The 12,144-nt window shown below is 35.3% G+C and overlaps 1 pseudogene; it reads left to right on the forward strand.

The window, feature by feature from the left end:
* Positions 1-623: 623 nt before the first annotated feature.
* On the forward strand, positions 624-1,781 carry LOC109828276 (annotated as a pseudogene).
* Positions 1,782-12,144: the final 10,363 nt, after the last annotated feature.

Genomic DNA, 12,144 nt, shown 5'->3' on the forward strand with positions numbered 1-12,144 from the left:
ATAGAGGGGCTAGGGCACATCAGATAAGAGAAGAGGGAGCTGGGCCTATTTGGTAACGGGCCATCTTATTTGGGCCAACAAAAATAACAATAGGGACCCAATGCACTATAGAGGGAGAAGATGTGTGGTGGAGGGTGTGGTTGGGGGTGTGCCCCTAGCACCACTCTATAACTTGATTTGATATTTTTCTAACATAATGTCAGTTGTCAGTATACTGTTATTTTGAATCGCTTCGGAACTTAGCGCTGATAACTCTTTACAAAACCCCGCAGCATCTCCTCATTCTCAACACCAAGTCACCAATCTCAACAAAGATTCAATCTGCATAGCACCCAGAGTCCGAACCGATCAACACCCCAAAATGGACGGTCTCAGCCCTCAAGCCCAAGAAGGCCTCATCCGCTTCTTCAACCTCGAAACAGCAGCTCAACTCCACCCGCGTCCGCAGATGAGACCGTCCGACCCTGTAACGCGGCGTCCTCTAAGCAGAACTTCCTCATCGACCCCGCCACCAACACTCCGCCCGCCTACCTTCCAAACCCGACGTGATCGTCGGAAAGAAGCTCACCCAATCTTCATAGTACATCCACGGCGGCGGATTCTTCATGGATCCCCCTTCGTAACCACTATTCACAGCTACCTCGTCCCGTCGTCGCCGCCCGGCCAGAGTCGTCGCCGTCTCCATCGAGTACCGCCTCGCCCCCAAGCACCTTCTCCCTTCCGCTTATGACGATGCCTTCACCGCGTTCAACTGGTTAGATATATTTAGATGTTTTATTGTTATAAGTATATTCTCTCTCTGTATAATCATCGATGTATGCATATAGATATCACGTACAGACGCATTAATTATCAGTAAAGCTAACTAGAATAAACTTATGTAGATTGATGACTCAATAACCAACTATTATTATAACCATTGGATTTGCCCTAACATATGATCCCCGTTGGTGTATGACACATATCATGATTATTTTGAGACGCATGATGTGATGTGTTACACATTAATACAAATTTCAAAGTAAAACTAAGTTATATTCTAGCTGCCTTTCTGGCTACTACCGTGAAGATCAATGAACGTAGTTTTCTCTATTACTAACAGGATTCTCTCCCGCGCCGACCCGTGGCTGGCGGAGCGCGGAGACTACGAGCGCCTCTTCGTGGCCGGAGACAGTGCAGGCGCCAACACCGCCCACAACTTGACAATGAAGAGAGGGGTGAGGATCGAAGGGATGATTCTAGCTCACCCCTACTTTTGGGGAGCCACGCCCATCGACGGTGAGATCAAGAACCCTCTTGTGAGGCTCATGTTGGATTGGGCGTGGCGCGTGGTGTCATCGGACGAGATATCGTCGTCCTTGGATCACCCGTCGATAAACCCGGTGGCGGAGGGGGCGCCCGACTTGGCTGGGTTGGGGTGTGAGAGGGCGATGGTCTTTCTGGCGGAGCTGGACCCGTGGCATTTCAGGGGAAGGGCTTACTACGAGGCGCTGACGGAGAGCGGTAAGGAGGCGGCGGTGCTGCAGTCGACGTGTTTCATATTGCGAATCCGGAGACGGAGTTGGCTGCCGAGGTTATGAGGAAGCTTGTTGATTTTATCCATCCTAAGTAGTCGTCGACGTCCGAGCTTCATCCATCGTTTGTTTGCTTGCTTGCGTTCTTGTTGCTTTTATGCGGTGTGGTTTGCGTTTGATTGGCGTTTTCCTTAATATTTTGCTCGCTGTTACGCGTGATTACGCGAGTAATAAAAGTTTGCTGTTGAGTGCATGCAGTCTCTTGAGTCTGTCGTGAACGGTGGGCATGATCTCTTAATTACTTTTTTTTATAGTTGAGAAAATATAAATTCAATAATTTGGTTGAAATTAATTTAGTAGAGAAGAATTTTCTATTTCTCATTTATTATTATGAAGTGTAGAGCAGTATATGCTATACATCTATCCTTGTATGCGAACTTTAGGGTTTTGAAGTGCAAATAGGTCAAAAGATAATTACGAAAATATAAAGTAGAAGGTGTGTGCCTTTGTTATTTTCTTCTTACGAGCCCACGGTCCACGGTCCACGACCAACGGCCCATGACCCACGGCCCACGGTCCACGACCAACGGCCCACTGTCCACGACCCACGACGCACGACCCACTGCCCACGGCCGACTAGAACTTATGAGAGATTAATTAAATAAAAATAATTCTCGGCTTGCCATTGGCAAGCATCGAACACAAGACCTTTGATATATCAAAACTTTAACTTTTCGTTACGCTGCTAAGGATTTCTGAAAAATACTAATAGTCAATAAATACATAAACTCATTTTTAGAAAGCGGTTTTGACCAAAAATATCCAACATCTTTGGGTACTTATCATGAGATTTAAGGGAACTATCTAATAGCAGAACGTGTGAAAAAGGAAATCAGTTGTATATATATTTGAATCATAGTTGGTCATGTTTCTTTTTATCAAGAAATAGAAGAAGCCATAGAGTGGCTTTGTCGATTGAGGTTAAAATTCTCAATCAGATTTAAATTCAATAATAATTCTTACCAAAGTCGAATCTACTCTTTTGATGTTCTGATTCTTAAGAATCATTATGAAATAGACTATGAATCTTATTTATCCAAATCTTTTTATGGAATCTGCTATGAAATATACTATAAAATTACTAGTTTTATGGTTTATAATTCATGATTTTTATCAATTTTCATTCTTCGGGAGAATGAAAATGAACATGTGTACTTTAAATTCATTATTTTTATTTGTTATAGTCCATGATTGTTGCCTATTTTGTTCATTTCAACCATTTAGAAACTAATTGTGCAAACTTGAATATTTATGATTTTCATAGGCTACTTCCCTCAATTTTTGTCCATTATCTTTCATTGCATCAAATAGCAATTATTTATAACTACTTTGAAATTTTTGATTTTAGGGGGTTATAAAACCTGTGATTTTAGGGGTTATCAAACCCACACTTTTAATAGTTTTGGTATGTTTTGTCCCATGAGAAATAAATATACGTACTTCAAAATTTATTATTTTCATGAAGTATAATCTACCACTTTCACTTATTTTCATTACTTTCAACCTAACGATATCTATTTTTTCTTTCATTAAAAATCACGGTTTTCACGAGTTATATAAATCAAGGTTTTTGTCAATTCTCTTTCATCGACCCAATGGAAATTAAATATGCATACTCGAAAATTCGCAATTATTCATGATTTGTAGTCCATGATTTTTTTCCATATCGTAGATATTTTTGGATTGGTTTGGCTTGGGTTGGCTGGATTTCTAATCCAAATCTATTAATAAGCCAAACTGATGGCTTAATTCTATGATTGCAGGCAAATATCTATTGCCCACGCAAGTCTAAGTACTATCAAAAGGTACCTAATATGGATGATCTGAATGATTAAAAGGTTTCAATATGTCTGCCACCATCTTGGGTTTTACACTGGGCTGGTTTTTTTTAGTGGGGGTGGGGGGGATTATCAAAAGGTTAAGAAAAGTTTGTCCATATTTTTATTAAAATATATCTATGTCAATAATTGGCATCCTCGAATATGCTCACACGAATCATACGTACTGTCAATAATTAAAATTTTAGCATAGCGTCCTAGTACTATTGTATTGAGTGATCGACAAGCTTAAGTCGTTTATCTTATATAGGACGTTTCTTTCTTATCATATTTGAATTATTTCTTGTTTGCAAAAGGTTAAGAAAAGTTGGGCATGATCTCTTAATTACTTTTTTTTATAGTTGAGAAAATATAAATTCAATAATTTGGTTGAAATTAATTTAGTAGAGAAGAATTTTCTATTTCTCATTTATTATTATGAAGTGTAGAGCAGTATATGCTATACATCTATCCTTGTATGCGAACTTTAGGGTTTTGAAGTGCAAATAGGTCAAAAGATAATTACGAAAATATAAAGTAGAAGGTGTGTGCCTTTGTTATTTTCTTCTTACGAGCCCACGGTCCACGGTCCACGACCAACGGCCCATGACCCACGGCCCACGGTCCACGACCAACGGCCCACTGTCCACGACCCACGACGCACGACCCACTGCCCACGGCCGACTAGAACTTATGAGAGATTAATTAAATAAAAATAATTCTCGGCTTGCCATTGGCAAGCATCGAACACAAGACCTTTGATATATCAAAACTTTAACTTTTCGTTACGCTGCTAAGGATTTCTGAAAAATACTAATAGTCAATAAATACATAAACTCATTTTTAGAAAGCGGTTTTGACCAAAAATATCCAACATCTTTGGGTACTTATCATGAGATTTAAGGGAACTATCTAATAGCAGAACGTGTGAAAAAGGAAATCAGTTGTATATATATTTGAATCATAGTTGGTCATGTTTCTTTTTATCAAGAAATAGAAGAAGCCATAGAGTGGCTTTGTCGATTGAGGTTAAAATTCTCAATCAGATTTAAATTCAATAATAATTCTTACCAAAGTCGAATCTACTCTTTTGATGTTCTGATTCTTAAGAATCATTATGAAATAGACTATGAATCTTATTTATCCAAATCTTTTTATGGAATCTGCTATGAAATATACTATAAAATTACTAGTTTTATGGTTTATAATTCATGATTTTTATCAATTTTCATTCTTCGGGAGAATGAAAATGAACATGTGTACTTTAAATTCATTATTTTTATTTGTTATAGTCCATGATTGTTGCCTATTTTGTTCATTTCAACCATTTAGAAACTAATTGTGCAAACTTGAATATTTATGATTTTCATAGGCTACTTCCCTCAATTTTTGTCCATTATCTTCCATTGCATCAAATAGCAATTATTTATGACTACTTTGAAAATTTCAATTTTAGGGGGTTATAAAACCTGTGATTTTAAGGGTTAAACCCATGCTTTTAATAGTTTTGGTATGTTTTGTCCCCATGAGAAATAAATATACGTACTTTAAAATTTATTATTTTCATGAAGTATAATCTACCACTTTCACTTATTTTCATTACTTTCAACCTAACGATATCTATTTTTTCTTTCATTAAAAATCACGGTTTTCACGAGTTATATAAATCAAGGTTTTTGTCAATTCTCTTTCATCGACCCAATGGAAATTAAATATGCATACTCGAAAATTCGCAATTATTCATGATTTGTAGTCCATGATTTTTTTCCATATCGTAGATATTTTTGGATTGGTTTGGCTTGGGTTGGCTGGATTTCTAATCCAAATCTATTAATAAGCCAAACTGATGGCTTAATTCTATGATTGCAGGCAAATATCTATTGCCCACGCAAGTCTAAGTACTATCAAAAGGTACCTAATATGGATGATCTGAATGATTAAAAGGTTTCAATATGTCTGCCACCATCTTGGGTTTTACACTGGGCTGGTTTTTTTTAGTGGGGGTGGGGGGGATTATCAAAAGGTTAAGAAAAGTTTGTCCATATTTTTATTAAAATATATCTATGTCAATAATTGGCATCCTCGAATATGCTCACACGAATCATACGTACTGTCAATAATTAAAATTTTAGCATAGCGTCCTAGTACTATTGTATTGAGTGATCGACAAACTTAAGTCTTTTATCTTATATAGGACATTTCTTTCTTATCATATTTGAATAATTCTTTGTTTGCAAAAGGTTAAGAAAAGTTTGCCCGTATTTTTATTAAAATATGTCTATGTCAGTAATTGGCATCCTCAAATATGCTCACGTAGATCATACTGTCAATAATTAAAATTTTAGCATAACGTCCTAGTACTATTATATTGAGCGATCGACAAGCTTAAGTCTTTTATCTTATATAGGGCATATCTTTTCTTATTATTATTAAATTATTCCTTGTTTGCAAAATGCTAAGAAAAGTTCGTCCGTATTTTTATTAAAATTAATATGTCTATGTTAGTAATTGGCATCCTCGAATATGCTCACGCGGATCATATGTACTATCAATAATTAAAATTTTAGCATAGCGTCCTAGTACTTTTGTATTGAGTGATCGAAAAGCTTAAATCTTTTATCTTATATAGGACGTTTCTTTCTTATCATATTTGAATTATTCCTTGTTTGCAAAAGGTTAATAAAAGTTCATCCGTATTTTTATTAAAATATGTCTATGTCAGTAATTGGCGTCCTCAAATATGCTCACGTGGATCATACTATCAATAATTAAAATTTTAGCATAGCGTCCTAGTACTATTATATTGAGTGATCTACAAGCTTAAGTCTTTTATCTTATATAGGACGTTTCTTTCTTATCATATTTGAATTATTCCTTGTTTGCAAAAGGTTAAGAAAAGTTCGTCCGTATTTTTATTAAAATATGTCTATGTCAGTAATTGGCGTCCTCGAATATGCTCACGCGGATCATACTGTCAATAATTAAAAATTTGGCATAGAGTCCTAGTACTATTGTATTGAGTGATCGACAAGCTTAAGTCTTTTATCTCATATAGGACGTTTCTTTCTTATCATATTTGAATTATTACTTGTTTGCAAAAGGTTAAGAAAAGTTCGTCCGTATTTTTATTAAAACTAGTTAGATTACACATGCAATGCATGTGGTCGAATATCATGGTTATTTAAATTGATAAAAATAGATTAAAAATAAAAGAGAAAATAAAGTTTTTTGCGGGATTGATTATTAACATAATAATCTTTCTTTCAAATGAAATATTATCATTATTTTCTTCAATCCAGACTATCGCTACTGTTAGACCCTAGAGGGGGGGTGGTCTTATGCTAATCTAATCCGATTTTATACCAATTAAAACTAATAACAAGTTATCCTAGCAAGTATGAAATACAACAATATATATGAACTAGGATAAGCAATATGAACAACAAGATATATCCTAACAAAGAGATATAGGCAATGTATGTGCAAGGATATATAAACTAACACAAAGGTGATATAATTAAACTATAAATGTGATAGTGCAAAATAAACAATGCAAACACATAATATGATCACGGAGTTCGGACCTTCCGTCCTACGTCTCCGCTCCCCACTCTCGGGGAGAAATCCACTATCACAACCGGGTTTTCTACGTTCACTCGAATAACATTTACACCTTACACTCGGTTTTCTAGCTAACCGAAAACTTTACAATCACCACTCTTGCAATCCCACTCTACACCCTCTCAAGTGTTGAACTAAATGTGTTTCCCTCAAGTGCTCAGTTACAACCTCTCCCTAGGTTCGTCAACCAACGTCACTCCTCTTGGGACGATCTCCGACTCTCGCCACACACTTCTCTCGGTGTACAAGTATATTACAAAATGAATCTCACAATAAGGCTCAATACAATAAATGTTTGTTCTCTACTATGGATGAGAACACAATTAAAGCTCACACTCAATTGTTACAACTCTCACCAACCTAAAATATATTATGAATGTAAATACAATAAGCTCAAGTGGGTGTGTGTAACAATGAGATAAAATCAAATCTAACTCAAATAGCAAACTAGCAATAATAAGAATATGAAAATCAATAATAAAATTGCTAGAGAAAAGAGTTAGAAAACTTCTCAATAGATCAAGAGGTAGAAGGAGAATAGTTGGATGCCCAAACACCAATAGATGATCTCCTTAAGCTCTTGTGAAATTGATTTCTCAAACTCAAACTTCCAAATGCTTAAAAGCTTCTTAAACACACTTAAACCAAACTAAAACCCTTGTTAAAACTCTTTTAAACTTGGTTAAAAACTCTCTTAGATGATAGAAAATAGTTATGGCAAAGGGGTATTTATTCCTTTATACAAAAGGGAGAACCAGAGAATCACTGTTCATGCTACAGTAAATTGAACAGTAATTGATTGTGGAGCCCACTTCCTTCCACTGACATATTTCCCACAATTTTAAATCACAGCTAAAAATTTGAAATTCGAATCTCCCCCAATTTCAAATCATTGTTGTCATATATCTGTATCAGCTCAAAATTTAAATTTCAAAACACCCCCAATAATTCTCACCCCGACCCTCATTCGTCAGAGATAAAAAAATCGCCTCAAGAAATCATCGCAAACGATCTTTGCCTTCCGATCCCCGAGTATAGACAATCGCCGATCCCCAAACCTAAGCTCAAACGCCTCAAGAAATCATCATCGTCGTCCTCAGCAGCAGAAGCAGCAATCCCCGCTTGGAGTCTTCGATTTCTCCAATGCCGCTCTCTGTCTCTATTCATTAGATCCCCATTTCTAGGGTTTTTTTAGCCCCCGCAGATCGAAGCTCGATTCCCCCCCAGATGTCTTCGCTTGCGGCGTTCTCCTCTGGCTCCAGGGCTTCGGTCTCGAATCTCCTACGGAGCTCGAGGAGTGGAGTGATCGGAGTGCCTCTTAGGATTTTGGGGGGATCGAGAGCGATGAGTTTTGATTTGAGGAGGGGGAGGAGGGTGAATGTGATGGCCAAGATCGTGAAGAAGGGGAAGGTGAAGCACGAGATCGATCCCAATGCCAAGATCGTGAATTTTTTTTTTATATTACTTACTATGCTACGAATTATTCTTTGAGCTTTTGATCTTACTCACAAACTTGAAAAGATAGCTTAATTTTGGTCTCATGGTTTGTAGGTACAAAAGATGGCTGCTGAAACTGGACTAGACTCCATAGATCAGGTCTTATCTCTTGAGTCTAAGTATGAGCAGGTAATTTTTATTTTTTATTTTTTATTTTTGAAAATTCTAAGCTCACTTTTTAGCAATTAGGATGCTTTCTTTTTTAAGAAAATAGCCGGTCCTTCTGTTCCTAAACTATAACAATTCAGAAAATAAGGGAGATGTATTGAAACAGTTTCAGTAAATAAATGCAAGAGGAACATCATATTCAATCGAAAAATTTACTTAAGAATAATTTGTTCAGCCTCGATAACAGAGGAGAGTCATCACAAATGCTAAGTCAAATATCTAGCCAAGCATCACAATCTATCTCTGATGACTTCCTACAATCGACTGAAAGAAAGAATCTAGATGAGCTACGTGAAATTCGAGAGGTAAAGTGAACAATAATACTTATTTTTAAATCTGTATTTTTTCATGTTCAATCTGTAGTCCTGTTTGAAAGTAATGACATTGATGGCAGTTTTTCAGAATCTTTTGCTTCCATTAGTGTTATTGCATGACTTCTAAACTATGGTAAAAGTTATCGTTTAATTCCAAACATCATGACCCATGAGTAAAATTAGCATATGCATCTATGTTACGTTGGCGACTATTATATACATTGAGAAAGAATATAATTGGTTTTAGAATGCTTGCAATAAGTGTAAGAGGAAGGCAAAGCCTGATGGGGGAAAATTTAGGTGTGACTATTGTCATGAATATGTGAAGGTGGTTGTGCCAACGTATTATAGTTCTAAAAAAAATACAGGTATTATTAAGCTTTAGTTCCTTAATTTCTAAATGCAACAAAAACTGTTTTATGAAAGGCATGTTTAAGATCTACTAAGACATTTTAATCTTAACTTTTTTTCGGTAGGGCCATGGAGAACAGCTGCAATCCCCAAACTATAGTAAATCTATGAAGCGGCTTGATAAAACTGAAAAGGTATTATCTTCAACATAATAACTCATTTGAGTATTAGTATTCGTTAATTATGGAAAATGACTTATCTTAAGTATATAACATGAACAATTTTAGAAGCTTATAGAATCTTTCTTGAGCACTTATAATTCAAATTAGGCTTACTGAACTTTGACTCCTTTAGTTTTAAATTCAACGATTATAGTTCTGAAAATAATTAGGTAGTATTCTACTTTGATTCTTTTTTTTAAATGTAACAATTATATTTCTAAAAAAAGGGCAGGTATAAAATAGAGCTACTAAGACATGTTACTCTTAAATTTTTTTTGTAGGATATTGGAGAACAATTTCAGTCCCCAAACTACATATCTACGTTACATCTTAATGCCAAGTTGTCCTGTTATGTTACTACTTTGTTATTGTTTATTCAGGCACAAATGATGCTTTTAATGAAACCACAGGAATTAGATGCAACAAGAGGGTGCAAACTTTGAATGAGTCAAGGAACACCCATGAGTGATATTTCAAATGGTAAGTGTAAGACAATATTTTTTAGTTTTCCTGTTAGAAAAAAATGCATTACAAGAGAGAATATCTATTGAAGAGTTTACAAGTTTTATGAATTGTTAGTATGTGCAGCCTTATCAATTAAAGCTTAATCCACTTTTTTCCAGACTATTTTGTTATAACTCAATTAACATGTTTATTTGGAATAAATAAATCTTATAATTATCTATAACTTGCAGCTGGACATTCAAACGATAGTGTACAAAATTCTACCTTCAAACGATAGGGTTTCTAATAGTCGAAGTATTTAACTTTTAACTAGAGAATAGTTAACTCTTGCTGTGTTGAAAGTATTTACATGATAGATTTGTTGCAGTTTATAGTGTTGTCCGTCTATTGCCTTCGTGTACAAAATTGTAAATATCATGTACAAAATAGTCAAATCTAATAAAATCCCAGTTACAATTAAGGCATGAGTATCAACATTTGTTTAAACATCATATAACTATGGTGAGATGACTTTGCCTTCAAATTCCTTCATATACAATTGAAGAAGCTTTTCATTTCGTTGAAGCTTAAGCGAAATGAAAGTGGGGTCTTTCTGCTGCCTGAACTTGGTCATTGTACCTTGGACATTATTGGGCAAATATTATGCTCACATCTGAAAGCAAGAGATGAGCATTTGCCCAATTCCAGTTCACCAATTAGAGAGCAATCCTCAAAATCTGAGGGAGAGCACGTGCAGAATGAAGTTGACGCTGATGTTGCATGAGTGCTGGAATCACTCCCTACGAATGAGTCTGCAACTCCTCCTAGAAGAAGGTGACCATCATCTCATTTTACGTTATTTTCTGAATTTTTCACTAAGTTGTTGAATTACTGCTATCACTCTGTATGGATCTCTATTTGACTAAATGTTGCTTTCTTATACTTTGCACCCTATATCTCTTGAATATAATGAATTGATGGCACTATCAGTAGTTATAGCAATCTGATTGTGGTTTTATTCTTAAAAATTTATCTCAACTTTAGATTTCTGGAGATGTCATTACTCATTAGATGATTTGCTGAAAAATAATTTCCCCTTCAGGGTAATTGGACCGGAGATGCCATCTCGGAAGTTATTAGCTACAACTAATGAATTGACTGATGCAGAGAACTTACTCAGGTATTTAGTCATAGAATTTTTCTTAAGCTATTTTTCAATATAGTGTCTGTTTACTTATTCAGCTTTGTCATTGTCTATATGCGGCATGAAAAAATGTTTGAATAATGTCAAGCAAATATAATTATATTATATAACTACCATTCATACAAGCTAAATCTAATTTTTGGTTTTGTTTACATTGAGATTCTGGCATAGCACCCTTTATATGATTTCATGACTAGAATATGAGCTTTTATAGTTATATTTTTGACATGAGATGAAATAAATAGGACCTAACTAAAGCACAAGCTCTTTTTCTATTGAGTTAAATCTCCATGAATTTTCATCAAGACCTCGAACATTGTTTCTTATCAAAATTGGATTATCATGCCGTGTTAGCAAAATTGAAACACGAATTTCATCTTCAACGACTACTTGCTCAAGTATTATGATCACTATCAGGTCAAACCTTTTTCTTACTGACCTCTTAATGGTAATATACATTTCTCTTTTTTTCAATCGTTACATATTTCTAATCATGCAACTTGCAGTCGATGTTAGGATGATTACATTTTTTTGTCAATTTTAGTTTAGAAGGCATCTTTAAAGCTATTTATTAGGATATCCAATGCTACAGTAAATTAAAATTTGGATCGTCCTCTAAATATAAAGAAGTAGATATGGTTTCTAAATCAAATTTAAAACTTGGATCCTGCTTTTTAAGTATAGAGCAGTAGATATATGATTTCTAATTTTAAGCATACAATAATCAAATTAAATATTTTAAAACTTAGAGAAAAGTAAGTTCAAAATGTAATACTTAAAAAAATAGCGAGCCGTGCTTTGCACGGGGTGCACACTAGTATATAGGATTGAAGAAACCAACCCCAAAAACCCTAAAAAACCATTAAAAAACAAAAATCAGCAACTATCCGTTACTGTGTAACGGTCGGCTGCTACAGTAACGGCGGGGGGGGC

Source organism: Asparagus officinalis, unplaced genomic scaffold, assembly GCF_001876935.1.
Source record: "Asparagus officinalis unplaced genomic scaffold, Aspof.V1 AsparagusV1_Un942, whole genome shotgun sequence".
Taxonomy (NCBI): domain Eukaryota; kingdom Viridiplantae; phylum Streptophyta; class Magnoliopsida; order Asparagales; family Asparagaceae; genus Asparagus; species Asparagus officinalis.